This window comes from Oenanthe melanoleuca, chromosome Z (assembly GCF_029582105.1).
Source record: "Oenanthe melanoleuca isolate GR-GAL-2019-014 chromosome Z, OMel1.0, whole genome shotgun sequence".
Taxonomy (NCBI): Eukaryota; Metazoa; Chordata; class Aves; order Passeriformes; family Muscicapidae; genus Oenanthe; species Oenanthe melanoleuca.
In genome coordinates this window covers 68,959,290-68,973,991 of record NC_079362.1, presented here as the reverse complement: position 1 = coordinate 68,973,991, position 14,702 = coordinate 68,959,290, and positions in this window count along the sequence as shown.

Below are 14,702 nucleotides of genomic sequence, written 5' to 3'. Positions count from 1 at the left end.
AGAGGCCTGCAACAAGGATGGCATGTAATACCCAACTAGTTTGGACAAATGAGTTCAGGGTCTATTCTGGGTGCATGGTAGGGTTTAGAGGACTGGGGGCAACAGGACAGGTCAGCTCCTGGATGTGTCACCTCAAGGCAGCCTGGCCAGCTTGGCAGTGGGGTGTAGGACCACTGATGCTTGCCCCAGAACAGGTTCTTTAATAGAGCATTTCAGCACATAGTGAGTCATTAATTACATCCAATCCATAATGCTAATAGTAGTAATATTAACTTTAAAAAAAGAATTTACCATATTCCATACCATGTGCTGGCCCTTGCAGGCATCACGTACCTCCTCCTATCCTGCCTTGCCCAAAGAGCTACTGCTGAACTCCTGTTTCTTGTTAAGATTCATCCTTGCTGCCCAGAAACACCTGGGGCATTGAAGGAATGTTGCCTGCACTCTATCTCTAGGAATCTGGGACTTCCCGCCTCAGATTAAGCCATTCCCAGGTGGGTTTTCAACAATGCTGAGCATTCCCAAACTGTGTACCAGCATCTCCTTAGCATGACCTTTTGGAGCTTCAGCTTTCCCAAGAGGCACGGACAGCAGTGTGGCATCAATGCACCCCTGGGAAAATCCCACTCTGCCATATTGGCAGTGGGACCACCGGGAGCGTGTGGAGCCACATCCTCGGTGCTGTGTTTTCTGGGAGCAGCGCCTGAGCTCTCTCAGCCCACCGGCACACGGCTCAAAGCACGCGAGTGCAGCCCCGCACGCACACCTGTGTACGCACATCCCTGCTCCCTCGGCTCCTGGCTCAGGAATGCTGCTGGCATCCCGTGCAGCTGCCAAGCAGGTTTAGCGGTCACATTGATCCCGACTTGCGCTGTATTCGCTTAATCTTCCGCACTGGCTTGTGCCCTACTGGGGTCTCTTCCCAAAAACACCACTCCTGTGGAAATGCTCCGCGCCCCTGGCAGCTGTGGAGAGCTAAACTTGTGGCAAAAACCTTGGCACAACCCTGTAACTTGGAATCGTCTGCAGGCAAAGCCAGCTCCTGTTCAGAGCTTCCCCTCTTCAAGATTTTTGCACCCATGCCCTAACTCTCTTTGGCTGCCCCATGGCCGAGGCTGGCTTCTTTTTTACCAAGTACTCCAAAATCTCATCCCAGTGATAACACCTGGACATGGCACTTCTTACTGCATGGCAGCATTCACCCGGATTTGCTGGAGTTTCTTGCTTTTTCTGCAGCGTGGGGGGGCTCTGTCCCACTTCAATAAATCTGCATTTCACTGTATGATTAAATAGTTCCTCCCTTTGGTTTCTGTAGTATTTTCAAGTGGTTTAAATTCTCAAGCATTGACACAGGACAGAGTAATTTGTAACTCCCATAAATAACCCGGCACACAGGCTAATGACAGACTCCCATAATGTTTGACCGTTCATCCCACGTATGGCTGTATCACAGAAACACGTAGCTACTGAGCAATCTTCACAATGGCCAAGAGGTGGAGGACTTCATCAGGGCAAAAGGGTTGGATAAAGTAGATGTTTGTAGTTTTAACTTCAAAACATTGCAGTTTTAAACAAAACCTCAAAGGCTTCATCCCGGGGTTTAGGTAGACACCCAGCGCATTCCTAGCAGCAAAAAAAATAAGGTCCAAGGAGTGCTGGAGCCCAGACACGCCTGTGGGATGAAGTTAGAGGGATACCCAGGTCCCTCCGGGGGCTCAGGGACCACCCAGGCAAAACAATGTTGCATTGATTAAAACGAGCCTCAATCATCACTCCTTTCTTGGACTGACGATTGTTTGTTAAGTCTCAGCCATCTGCATTGGGACATAGAAAGCACTTTGCATCTCCCCCCTACCAGCAGAAGCAGCAGCTTCAGGGCTTTACAAGGGCAACACTGAGGTTTACAGGATGGTATAACAGCCTCAGCCCTTCCGGTTGGGTCAAATGCTGGAATGGTGTGTTAGACACCCTGTCTGATAGGCGGGGGGGTGGGGGGGAAAGAAAATTAAAAATAATAATAAAAAAAAAGAATAACCAATCCCCAATCCATACATATATATCAGGGGCAGAGAGGGAGAGACTGATTTTGACTGCCTGAAGTCAGTGGCAGCTTAATCTCCAAATCGGTGATCTGAATTACACAAAAAGAACTAATGGGAAGTTGATATGCTTTGAAATGTGCCGGCAGTTTTCTCTCCTCTTAAATTACCAATTTGTCTCTTGCATAGATTGTTTTGTGTATCTTGTTTTTATTTTCTGGTCACTTTGTTTGCTTTATGCAACAGGCAAGAGAGCAAATTTACCTTATTTCCTGTCTGTTGCTGGGTTGGTTTTACACATAGCAACAAAGAGGAGAAACCTTTTTTTTTTTTTTTTTTTTTTTCTGGTAGTAAAAAACAGCCTGCATCTCTAAAAATCACATTGGAGACACTGAAGGAAAGGAAAAGCTCTGTCCTCTTTTCTCTTGCAGTCTTGTCATGTTTTATCAGTGATGAGTTGGTATGCCTTGCCTGTCCCACCAAACCACCCCTCGGCCATCTCCCTGTAGTAGAATTGTGCTCTGTTTCCCAACCGCAACAGAAAAAAAATCAGTCTTCAGGGCAGCTCCTGAAACAAGAGGGAGTGGAGAGAGCCAGGACCATGCAAATATGAGTTTTATTTATTTATGGGTTAAACCTCTGAGTGCCCAATGACCTGGCAATGTGAGTGCCCCTGCTGCCTTTCATCCAAGCCCAACTTGCATACTGCTGAACAAACATCACCAGAGGTGATGGTGATGATGACCACGATGATGACAACTAGATTAATTGAAATCTTCAAGCACACCTGACTCAGATTTAACAGCTCTGGTCTTTTTTATTCTTTGGTCCAACCCCCCCATTCCAATGACTTTTCTAGACAGGTATGTTACATCCTCATTCACCCAATGGGGAATAGAGGCAAGGCAGTGGAGGGTTTTGCTGGAATGCAAATTTCAGGAATTCAGGAAGAGCATTCAGGAAATCCCCTCACAGTTCTCCATTTTGCTTTTGCTTCTCATAGAAACAGAGATTAAGCAACAGTGTTGACTGTGCCTCTGCCACATCCCTCCCAGTTGGTGATTTTCAGCCCACAGGAGCTGCCTCAGCTCCAGATGCAGGTGTTTCAGAGCTGTTCTCTGGAATTTGGCAGCTCAGCTGGGTGGAGGAGAAAGACCCACATCTTCCATCATGGTGAGGAAGATAGCAAGGCACTCTTAACCACATTACTAGCCTCCAGGCTCCACCTAGGATGGTGCTATCAGAAATCAGCTTCAAAGCTCTGCCACTCCAAAAACACCTTGCAAAAGACTTCCCCTGTGAGTGCTGAATCCTCCTTTTGCACTGAGATGAGTCCCCAGCATGTGGCCTCACCCCATGGTGTGCTTTTGGGCTGGAAGGGAGAAGCACTCTGGCTTTGGACTGGGATGAACCCCTCTTTCCTGGCCCCTACAGCACCTGCAAAGCTGCTCTGAGACACAGATGTCATCTGCTTAGGTCAGAGACATCTTCTTTCCCAGCAAGGAAGACACCTTTGAGGTCTGTATGAAGGTTCTTCCACCAAAATAAAAACTGGGCAACAGCTTTGGGGAATCTTGGCAAATCAAGGCTGACCATTAGCCTTGTTTGACCTCAAAGAGCAGGAGTTACCTGTCCTGGCTCAGAAACTGGGGAGAGACATGTCCCGAGTCAGGGGAACACGGGTGAGGCCAGATGCCTCCTGCACAGAGAGCTGAGGGCTTTGTGCCATCTAATATTCAGGTGAATCCAGAAGTCCCAAAACCCAGGGATGACAGGCATGCCTCCCAGCTGAATGATACCTCATCCTGCCCTGCTGTGCATTGCCAAGACATGGGCAAAAGACTTCCTTGCCCCTGGGGGATGAGCCTCTGTCCTGAAACAGGCTGGTTATTGTACCCAAGTTTTATGCTGGAGATGAATGATTCTGCTGTCATGTGGGGTTTCCTTTGCCTCCCCTCTACCTGGTGTGGTAGGAAACACAGAGACAGATCCTACAGGAAGCAGATCTTGCAGTCTGTGTGAGGACAGCAGGAAAATCCAGGGAAGAAATTATGGGCATGGGACAATTTGAAGTCACCTGGCAGATGGTGGGCATCTCACTTTGGGGCATTTCCCTTTGGTTTGTTTTTAAACGATCTGTGGAGTTGTACCCAAGACTCATGGAGCTTTTTATGAAAGGAATGGAGACAAAAGGGAAACAGTTTTCAGATCATCATAGCAAAAGGTCCCAGTGTCCACAGGAGGAACAGCTGTGCAGGCTGGGAATCTTCTGCACAAAAAACACACCACAGGAAAGGTTATAGCACAGCCTGCAAAGTTACAAGGGGCAGAGTGTGATTGAATAGAAAAGGACCATTTGTCTTTTTCTCCACTGCAAGGATGAGGGCATCAAAAAAGCTTATCAAGTGGCAGGATCAAAACAAGCCCCAAGGAAGTGATTCTGCACCCAAGCAGATCATTAGACTGGGCAGCTGTTTGGCACAGGATGTTGCAAATCCCTAAAATTTATCTGTCTTCAAAAATAACTAAACATATTAATGGTAGAAAAATTTACTGAAGGCTATTATGTATAAGTACACTTCTGGCTCAAGGAGTCTGAGTCACAAAAAAATGTTGGAGGTTGAAGAAATACTTTGGGGAAGTATCACTTGTTGTTACACCCTTCCAAGGGTGGACTTACATGAAGACATGTGCTGGGATAGATAGGTCCTTGTGGGCTATTTCTAGATTCCAGAATAGAGAAGCAGTCAGCACTGAAATTTGGTGTTGGCCTTGACAAGTTTGCTATCTACCTGTGTGAATCTGCCCCAGATCTCACTGCTGTCCTGTGCAAAGCACCTCCCAGAAGTTCAGGGGGGACAGGACACGTGGGCCCCAGCAGGTGGGGACAGAAGATAGTGCCTATCAGGACCTGTGCAAGCAAGTCCTTGGAGATAAGGCAGTGTCTAGGGAATCACTTAGTGCAGTGCCTTGATAGAGCAGCAGCTGTTGACTCTCAAGCCAAGAAACCAACCCTGAAGGTGATGAGATAAAGTGAAGGCAGAGGGAAACCATGACCTGGCAGTGAGAATTTTCAAATTTCCTTTTTCATTCCTGTGAAACAGGAAAATGAGATAAAAAGGGAAAATATTCAAAGCAATACATACCTCAAACAGGCACAGCTCATCCAAGCTGACCCAGATGCAGCTGCAAAATCAGGCTCTGAAAGTTTGTGCAATATCTTCATGGTATTCACGGTCAAGATGCCCTGAGAGCTGTACGAGGAATGGACTGGCAGGAGCAGAATTCAATGTCTAAAGATAGGAGCACTTTTCAACCTTCTGGGCTGTTTTTACAGCTGTGTCTATAAAAGAAGCAAGTTCACTTTCCCCAGAACAGCCTCCAAGCCTTCTATTACCCCCATATTAGTATTTTCCTTTGGGTGGCTGCACACTGCACTCTGTACACCAAGGGCTCTGCAAAGCAGTGTCATCCCTCTCTCTGTATCTCTGGTGCAGCTGGTTTCAATGCTGACAGAGAACCTCAAAGTCTCGTGTCTTGCTCAGAAAACACCTGCAATGTCAATAAAATATGACTCAAATGGCCCATTGCCAAACTAATGACCACAAAACACCTGAAGGACAGGATACCATCCAGAGGGACCTGGACAAGCTTGAGGAGTGGGCCCATGAGAACCTCATGAGGTTCAACATGTGCACATGGGTCAGATCAACCCCAGTATCACCACAGGCTGGGCATGAACAGCCCCAGAGCAGCCCTGCCCAGAAGGACTTGGAGGTGCTGTGGGCGAGAGGCTGGACATGCCCCAGCCATGGCACTCACAGCCCAGAGAGCCAAACGTGATGGCTGCATCCAGAGCCCCGTGGGCAGCAGGGCAGGGAGGGGATTCTGCCCCTCTGCTCTACTCTGCTGAGACCCACCTGAGCACTGCATCCAGAGCTGGGGTGTGTGGTATAAAAAAAGCACAGACCTGTACAGTGGCTGGGGTAGAGTTAATTTTCTTCACAGTTGGTTTTCTTCACAGTTACAGGGCTGTGTTTTGAGTTTGTGCTGAACACAGTGTTGATAACATAGACATGTTTTTGTTATTGCTGAGCAGTAACAAAGAGCCAAAGTCTTTCTGCTTCTCACACCATCACACTGGCGAGAAGACTGTGGGTGTAGAGGGGGCTGGGAGTAGACACAGCCAAGACAGGTGACCCCAACTGACCAAAGGGTATTCCAGACCATATGAAATCATGCTCAGTATATGTAGTATATGCTCAGTATATGAAGAAGGAGGTAGGGAGACATTTGGAGTGATGGTTATTTGTCTTCCCAAGTAACCATTATGAGTGATGGAGCCCTGCTCTCTTGAAGATGGCTGAACACATGCCTGCCGATGGAAAGCACTGAATTAATTCCTTGTTTTGCTCTGCTTGCGTACATGGCTTTTGCTTTTCCTATTAAACTGTCTTTATCTCAAGACACAAGTTTTCTCACTTTTACTGTTCTGATTCTCTGCCCAATTTCACAAGGGAGAGTGGCTGCTGGGGCTTGGCTGCTGGCTGGGGCTAAACCACTACAGTCAGAGAGGTGGTGGATGCCCCATCCCTGGAAACATCAAGACCAAGGCTCTGAGCAACCTGCTCAGAGTAGTTGAAGATGTCCCTGCTCACTGCTGGGGGTAGAACCAGATGCCCTTTAAAAGTCCCTCCCAACCCAAGCCATTCTGATTCCATGATTCAATAAGTGAGAGTCCTTTTGTTTTCTCCTGCTTTATTTACCAAGGCTTTGGAAATACCTTCATGGATAGGAACAGCCAGGAGTTTCATGAGCTCCTATTTTCCAAAAGCCAGATAAAATATTACTCAAATGGCTTTTATTATTTATTGATCATCAGAATATGAGGAGTAACACCAGGGTAATTTGATTGTGCTCTGTTATCAGAAGTTTTGACAGCTTTTGCAGGTTTCTAGACAGCAAGTAGATGTGAAAGAAGCATATACGTATATATATTTCACTTATATGTGAAAGGCAGCATGTGGGTGACTGTAAACAAAAGATTTGGAAGGTTAGGAGAGTAGAGTCAATGGGATAATACTTTCACATGTGTGAAACCCCACAGAAAAATCTCCAATGGCATTGAAAATTGCTCTGGAAGAAGCAGCTTTATACTATTACAGGACAAGCTAGGCACACTGTTTGCAAACCCTTCCTTCTAATTTCTTTTGCTCATAAGCGTTCAAGTAAATGAAAATATGTCTGTCTCACTCTAGGGAAAAGCTCTATATTTCTGAAGCTGAGCATGTGTTCTGATGCTTAGGGAAGGATCTGAGTGTTCTGGCAATGCTTACCAGAGCTGCACTTAAAGAAAAAAAAAAAGAGATAAATATATTAAAAATGGATGCTGAGAGGAAAACATGCTTGAGGTGGAGAAAGGCTTTTATCTAAGTTTCGTGGCCTTTGTGGAATGTTGGTTGCTTATTTGCAGAGAGAAAAAAATCGCTTCTCAGAAAGTCCTTACTGATTCCTCTGGTTCTCATCTTGCATAGAAAGTCCTTACTGATTCCTCTGGTTCCCATCTTGCATCCTGCTCTGTACATTTTTCCTGAGGAAGGAGAGGTTTTCAGGCCTCCACCCCACGGGGCTTTTCTGCTTTACCACACTGTCATACTGGAGGGGCATGGTGAAGAGAGAAATAGCTAAAACTTGCCTTTTTTGGTTCTTCTTGACCACTGGCAAATATGTTCACAGCTTTTTTAACTTCCCCAGGGCAAAAGCAAAGAAAGGGCCTTTGATTATCTTTGAGATAAGGAGATGCAGGACCAGACTACAGCCAGCTCATCCAGTTGAAAGCCTCCCCTGCAGCAACAGTGAATGTGTCAAATATAAGAAGAAAAGCATATTGGTTTAAAGTACTGTGCAAATGAAGGTCCAGATGGCAAGGCTTAGCTCTTAAACTCTCTTCCTTCTACCCTTTCTAGATCCTTGAAATGTCCACACATAGGAAAAACAAATCCATCTGAGATAAAAACCACAACTTATTGTTTGGTACAGCATCACAGCTTTCTCCATCCTTAAAATGGGAATTCTGCAGAGCAGACTGGGCCTGACGTGCATCCAGACATAAGCATGGCTGTTGGCTCTTTTTGTACCCTTCCTGCCCTTGAATTGACAGCTGAAGACTAGAGGAGGCGAAGAACCCATCCTACAGGCCACGCAGAAGATCTGAGATGTGCTAGATAGGACAAGGAAATGGGATGTGCCAAACCTACTGCAGATTGAGAGCTTCAGATTGGTGCAGCCAATGGATTTCCTGCAGGATGGAGAAGCATGAGGTTAATTAATGGAAATCTCACAGCAGGTAAACAAGTCTGGAGAAGATTTACCTGGCCCTGCAGGCAGCTGTAGATGGGGATTGAGATGTTGGCACAACAAAGCATTGAGGGACTGCAGGGCACAGCCATGCTCTACCCTGTCCATGTGCCCCAGGGACCCTTTTGCAGGTCTGAGCCCTTCAGCCGCAGTCACAAAAACAAGGCAGGAATATAACTGTGGTTGCCGCAAGGTCTGCAGCAGGGTGCTGATGGAAACGGGGTAACCAGCAAGGGGTGGCTGGAAGGGACAGGAATGCAGAGCAGCTGGTGGAGCCAAGAGAAAGACAATCAAACCCCTGAACAGTCCCTGCAGGCTTCTATCCCTCCCTTCTCCAAGAGGGTGTGTGAGCACTGCTCTCCAACATGGACAATGCTGGAGTGTTTCAGCCTTGTGAGCTCATTGGTTTTCTATTTTTTTTTAGGACCTCATAGAAGTTCTTTCCAAATTTCCATGGGACAACAAGCCTCAGGGTGGAGACAACAGCACTTCTCAGCATGCTCAGGCCAGGCAGGAAGGCTTCTCCAGATTTATTCACCCATCTGGGAAATTTGCATTAATTACCTTCCTGGTGATTCAGGCTCCTGCAAGAAAGTTCAGCCTCTTCCTTTCTACCTATTAGTGTACAGAGCAGTTTTCAGGATCTGTGCAAGGTTGTTCCCCTGCCCAATTCTGCTTTACACCTGCCACAGAACAATTTCCAGAGTTCACAGCCTACCAGTGCACACAGCCAAGTGAGACATTGCATGTACCCACAAGCCCTACAAGCAGTTTTTCAGAGCAACATCTCTTTGTTAGGAAGTTGGAGGTGGAGATGCTAAGGGAGGATCCTCTGCCCCTAACCCTCTCTGGACATTTTCACCCAAGAGATTCTCTCTGCTATTCAGCCACTCAAGCCAGCTGGCCATGCCTTGGGCTTGGTGTTTATGCTGCAGTTTGGTTTTCTTCCTCTGGACCTGTTCATATTTATTGTGGGAAGGGTCATGAAAAGGCCAAATTCAGCCTCAGCAAAGCAAGATCCAATTAAACTCACTTGGCCCTCCCTGTTTCCTAATGGAAACTCTTCTTGTGGTCACTTTTCAATGCCTTGGGCAGAACCTGACATGTGTATCTTTTATCTACGCCTTGCTGGGCCTGCATTTTAGTTACTGGCAGAAGGCGTGCATTGCTGCTGGAGACCAGCCAATGGAGACCACCCAAGGTATGGCAAAGAGTGACAGCACTGTAAGCTCATAGCAGCTGATATCATGCCATTCAGCACAGAACATGGTGTTGGTATCCCCAAGCCAGGAATGATGTGAGCCCAGGGAGCTTCCTCCTCCCTCTCACTCACCTTCTGCAAAATACTGTCCGTCCTCACCATGGCTTCTGCAGAAATACAAGGAGCTGCTTGCTCTGAGGGTAAAAGCAGGGTCTGGTGAATCCACCAGGCAGCTGCTCTGTGCACTCCACCTCCTTCACTCTGCTGCCAATGCCTGCCTAACACAGATGGCTCATCCCCAGGAATGAGGATAGCTGTTAGTCCCTCCTTGATGGGCACCCACTCACAAGGGATTGAGTCCCAGAGAGCTGACACTGCGGGCGAGGTGAAGGTGAAACACTGGGGAGGTTGGCTTAGTGCCTGCTGTCTTCTCGCAGAGCACACCCCATGCTGCCTCATGCAGAGCACACCTTATCCCTGTGATGCTGGAATCCACACCATCTCAGCCACATCAGAATGCTGGAGACAGGGATATCTTGTGTGGCAAGAAGAACCTAAAACTCTAGCTCCCAACACAGAAACTATTCCTGGGACTGAACAATATGGATATCCCAGTCACAGCTCCATCAATAAAGAATTATTTTCCACAGGTTGCTGCTTTGGAGGCGGTAACAGTCACTTCAGGCTTCAGTAGAATCCTGATGGGTCCCTTCCAACTCAGCATTTTGTATGATTCTCTGAGATTATGAATCTCTGAGGACCACAGCGCATACCACCATCCCTGTGGGCAGCTGGAGGACTGTGCCTATAGCTGGCAGCTTGAAAAGGCTCAGATATTCCGCACACCGAGCCCAGAATGGAAGGTGTAAGGTGACCTGAACAGTCAGGTACATAAACTCTTGGAAATTCAAACCACTAAGGTCACAGTCACCACACTCCTCAGGCCCTGGAATCACAGCTGAAATAGCATTGTAATGCACTTATAATTTATTCATCAGCTGAATGGGAGCAGCAGGCATTGTGATGGCGCTCTTTTACCAAGCCCTTGTGATGGACTTCATCCATTTTAAAAGAGCAAACTGGAGTTGAAAGGCCAAAAAAAAAAAAAAAAAAAGGTAAAGCAAATTTTATTCAAATTAAAACAAGCAGAATAAAAGGCCAAATCAAAGTAGGGAAAAAGAAAAAGCTCCACTAAATATCTGTTTTTCTCTTCATTTTTCATCTCCTTTGCTCTGAATTACTCTACTGGTGGCTACTTTGATGCAGGAGGCTCCTGTTAACCCACATGCCGCTGACTGATGCTCAAAAGCAACTTTTCATCCCTGTGATGAGTTCTGCTTGAGGATCAGCTTGCCTCATTTTTAAGTGAAAGACAACCAGGAGGAGAATTGCAGACAGACTTTTATTCCCAAAGATTGACAATTACTTCCCTTGAGTACTCTAATGCTCTGCTCCCCAGATAGAGGAACCTATATAGGTATCGATGTGAAGGTGAGGACACTTGTACAACTGTTCTAATTTTTTTTTTTTTCCTGAAGTGAGACTCAGCCCAGGCAGTAATACTACATTGTTCACTTGAGCAACAGACCAGATAATCACACTTTGATTTTCCTCACTAAATGCTCAGGGAGTTTTATGGGGAGATCTTTCTTTGGCATCAGGGCATTTGTGTCAGGGCTGGGATCCATCATGATGGTGCTTGTCTGTTGTCTGGTCTGGGACTGAGATATCTAGTGTAAATAAAAGAGGCAAACTCAGATACCTCTGTTACTACCCCTCCAGGACAGCAAAACTGGCCTGCAAACCCCAGGTGCTGTTTCCCCTTGTTGCATGGGCAATGTGTGCTGCTGCTGGAGATTTGCACCCAGCCAGGGCAATGGAAGGAGACAGAGGAAATAATCCTGACCCCTCTCTCTGTCTTCCACTCCCCTGTAGTGGTCTTGGCAAGAAAAAAACAGGGTAAAAATTGGACGGTGGGGAGACCTATGAACTCTCTAACTGGAAGTGGAGCTGAGTCCGGTGCTGAACCACATTGACCAAGGAGCACATGAATTTTCACTTTGGGCAGTCTGAAGGACAAATACTAAAGAACTGGTTGGACAAATATATCTTAGGCTGCTTAGAATCAACTTTGGGGCACGACAATGATGAGGTGGACCTCCAGGTGTCCTGTTCTGTTTCAGTACAGCCCAAGGAATAGCTGCTTGCTTTTTGAGCTACAAAAGGCTCCAGGTGGAGCTAAACAGAGCTGTAATCTAAGCAGAACTCCTACCCCCTGCCTGATCTTATTCATCACTTCGCCATCTGACTTGTTGGGGGTAAGAAGGTGTTAAAGTCAGCCCAGAGTCCCCAGGACTCTGTTGATATTTCACCAAAGCACAGAATTAGAGAGGAGGCAGGAGGAGAGGAAATGGTGTTGATGATATTGTCTTTTAACCCAGGTGAATCCAGTTCCCCTGGGGAAGGAGCAGGTATCTCACCCTTTGAGCCACCCAGGAAAGATATTAGATAAAGCAGTGGAAAGTATCACATGAGAGGATTCTGTCCTAAGAATGGAGTCACACAGGCACTCCCACATCTTCCCACCTCTTGTCCTCTCTCTGACAGCTCATGGAGCAGTAACCCTCTAATGTGACACCAAGACAGGTTTGCATTTTCAAAGCTTCTGCTGTTGCTAAGCAGAGGAGTTAACTCTCTGCTTGTCATCCTTTATGAACACAGCTCACAGGAAGAAAGAAATAAATGAGGAAGAGAGATATTAAAAACAGTTGATAAGAACAAAGCAGAAAAGACTTGGAAGTTTTCAAGTCAGATTTAACCTATTGCACTGGTGGCACCTTGACATCCAGTTTACAGTGACAAGTTCTGATGCTGGGGACTGGATTAATGGTATGTGTAGCCTCCTCCTCTCCCAGTGAGACTTCCCCTTCCTGGAGCCCCATGTTCCCACATCAGACTCTATTTCTTGTTCTCTGAGCCCAAAGAACAAACTGATTCATTCAGGTGAAAATAAAAGAAAATAGAAGAAGGAACAATACTGTTTGTGACAGAGCACACCCCATGTAAAGCTCTGCTTGCAGGTGAGCAGTGACCATCCATGGGAGACCAGCTGAAGGAGGAGAGAAGGCTTCATCCTTTCATTATGATATACCAGAGGTGATTGGAGGGGAGAGATGCTATATGATAAATCAAAAAAGTTATGCTAGCCTCAGGGCAGCTTGGGTTCAGGGAAGGGGACACCAGGCAGAGCAGCTGAGCCTCCCTGGAAGCACAGGCAGAAATGCCAGCAGGAGCCTTGGAGCCAGGCTGCACAGGCTTCAAAATGCTCTGTTGCTTCAACAGTTTTTATTTTCTTTGAGTGCTGAATGTTTTTGCAGGAAAGGAAAAAAAAATCAGAGGGGTAAAAGACCAATATCCTTTCTAAAAGCAGATCCAGTGGAAAATTTGCAGTATGCTCTCTTGAATACACCAGGGCCTGCTTTACTTTCTGCCTTGCATGATTACATCTTGCATCTGCATTCAAGACAGGCAGCAGGCGGAGCTAAATCATGAATAACTCCAAACTTTGCTTCTTCTATCTCTTCCAGCATTAGGCGGGTTCAGACAAAGCCTGTGCTGGAGGCTAGCTGCAAGAAAAGATGTTTTGAGGGCAATGCAGTACCAAAAGAGCTTGGCTCCTGTACATTTTTCTCAAAGCATGAGAAAATCCATGTTTTACCAGGAAGCTGGGATGCCCTATTAACAAAGCAGTACTTTGCTGGCTGGCGTCAGCACAGAAGTCACAGCATGTGTTATGTCCATCAACTAAAGACAATTTAAGAAGCATACAAAGATCCATTAACATGTCCTGAGGAGTGCAACAAAGGTGGTGGAAAGGCTGGATGTATGTCTTTTGAGGAGCAGCTGAGAACTTTGGGCTTGTCTAGTTTGGAGAAAGGGGGCTCAAGGTAATGCTCTCTACAGACTTCTGAGGAGGAAAAGTGGAGTTCACGGTATCCAGTGACAGAACAGGTGGGAATGGTTCAAAGATCTGCCAGAAGAGGTTTAGATTTGGTATCAGGAAGCATTTCTTTGCAGAGTGGGTGGACAGACATTGGAATAGGTTTCCTAGTGAGGTGGCTAATGCCCCCAGCCTAAAAGTGTTTAAGGGACATTTGGATAATGCCCTGAACAACACTCTTGAACTTTTGGTCAGCCCTGAATTGTTCAGGCAGTTGAACCGGATTATTTCTGTGGTCCTTTCCAACAGAAATAATCAATTATTTTCTGTTCTATTCTACTGACATAAATAAAAAGAACATGGGATTGAACTTCCACCAGAAAACACACACAGCATGGAACTGCCCAGCCTCCAAGGAGTTTCTCTGACAAGCAGTGTTTCATGATCCAGCCCTCTAGCCCCCTGCTGAGGAAGTGAGAGCTGAATTAAGAAGCTTTCAGTAAATATGAACACACTCCAAGATGGTGAAGAGTGAACTGCAGCCACTGACCTGTGCCAGTGGTCCCTGTAGGGGAACATACACTTTATTTCAGTAGTCAGTCAAGCTGCAGAGGGACGAGGGATGTTCCTCCATATCACCCCTGCAGCGCTGAGCAAGAACTCATCCCAGCTTCATGAGAAAATTTATGCCAGTCCCCACAGGGACATTGTCCAGGGTGAGATGGGATTTTGCAAGAGCTGGAGTATTTCATAGCTTGGAGGCAATCACTAGCCCTGGACAGGGTACCACTGACAGTGCTGGGGCACCTTTGGAGACAGTAATTGGGGCGACTCTGGGGAAAGCTCAAGAGGCAGGAAAAGTGCAAGCAGAGCAGTCTCAGGACAAGGGGTAGGATGCCTTACTTTTCACTGGGAAATGGCATATTTTTCCCAGGATCAGCTGGAGCTCAGGGAAAACCATCTGCTTCCCACTCTTCTCCCTGGGCCAAGGTCTGGAGAAGGAGCCAGAGCCAAGGCTGCCAAGTGTCAGGGGGAGACTTCAAGGTCCCCCTGCAGTGCAGGCTGCCCCAGCTGTGTGATCTCCCACCAACACATGGGGCCCTGGCGGTCAGTCCTTTGCCTTTGGGAAAATCCATGCCTTTGGATAAAGCAGGAGATTGATCTA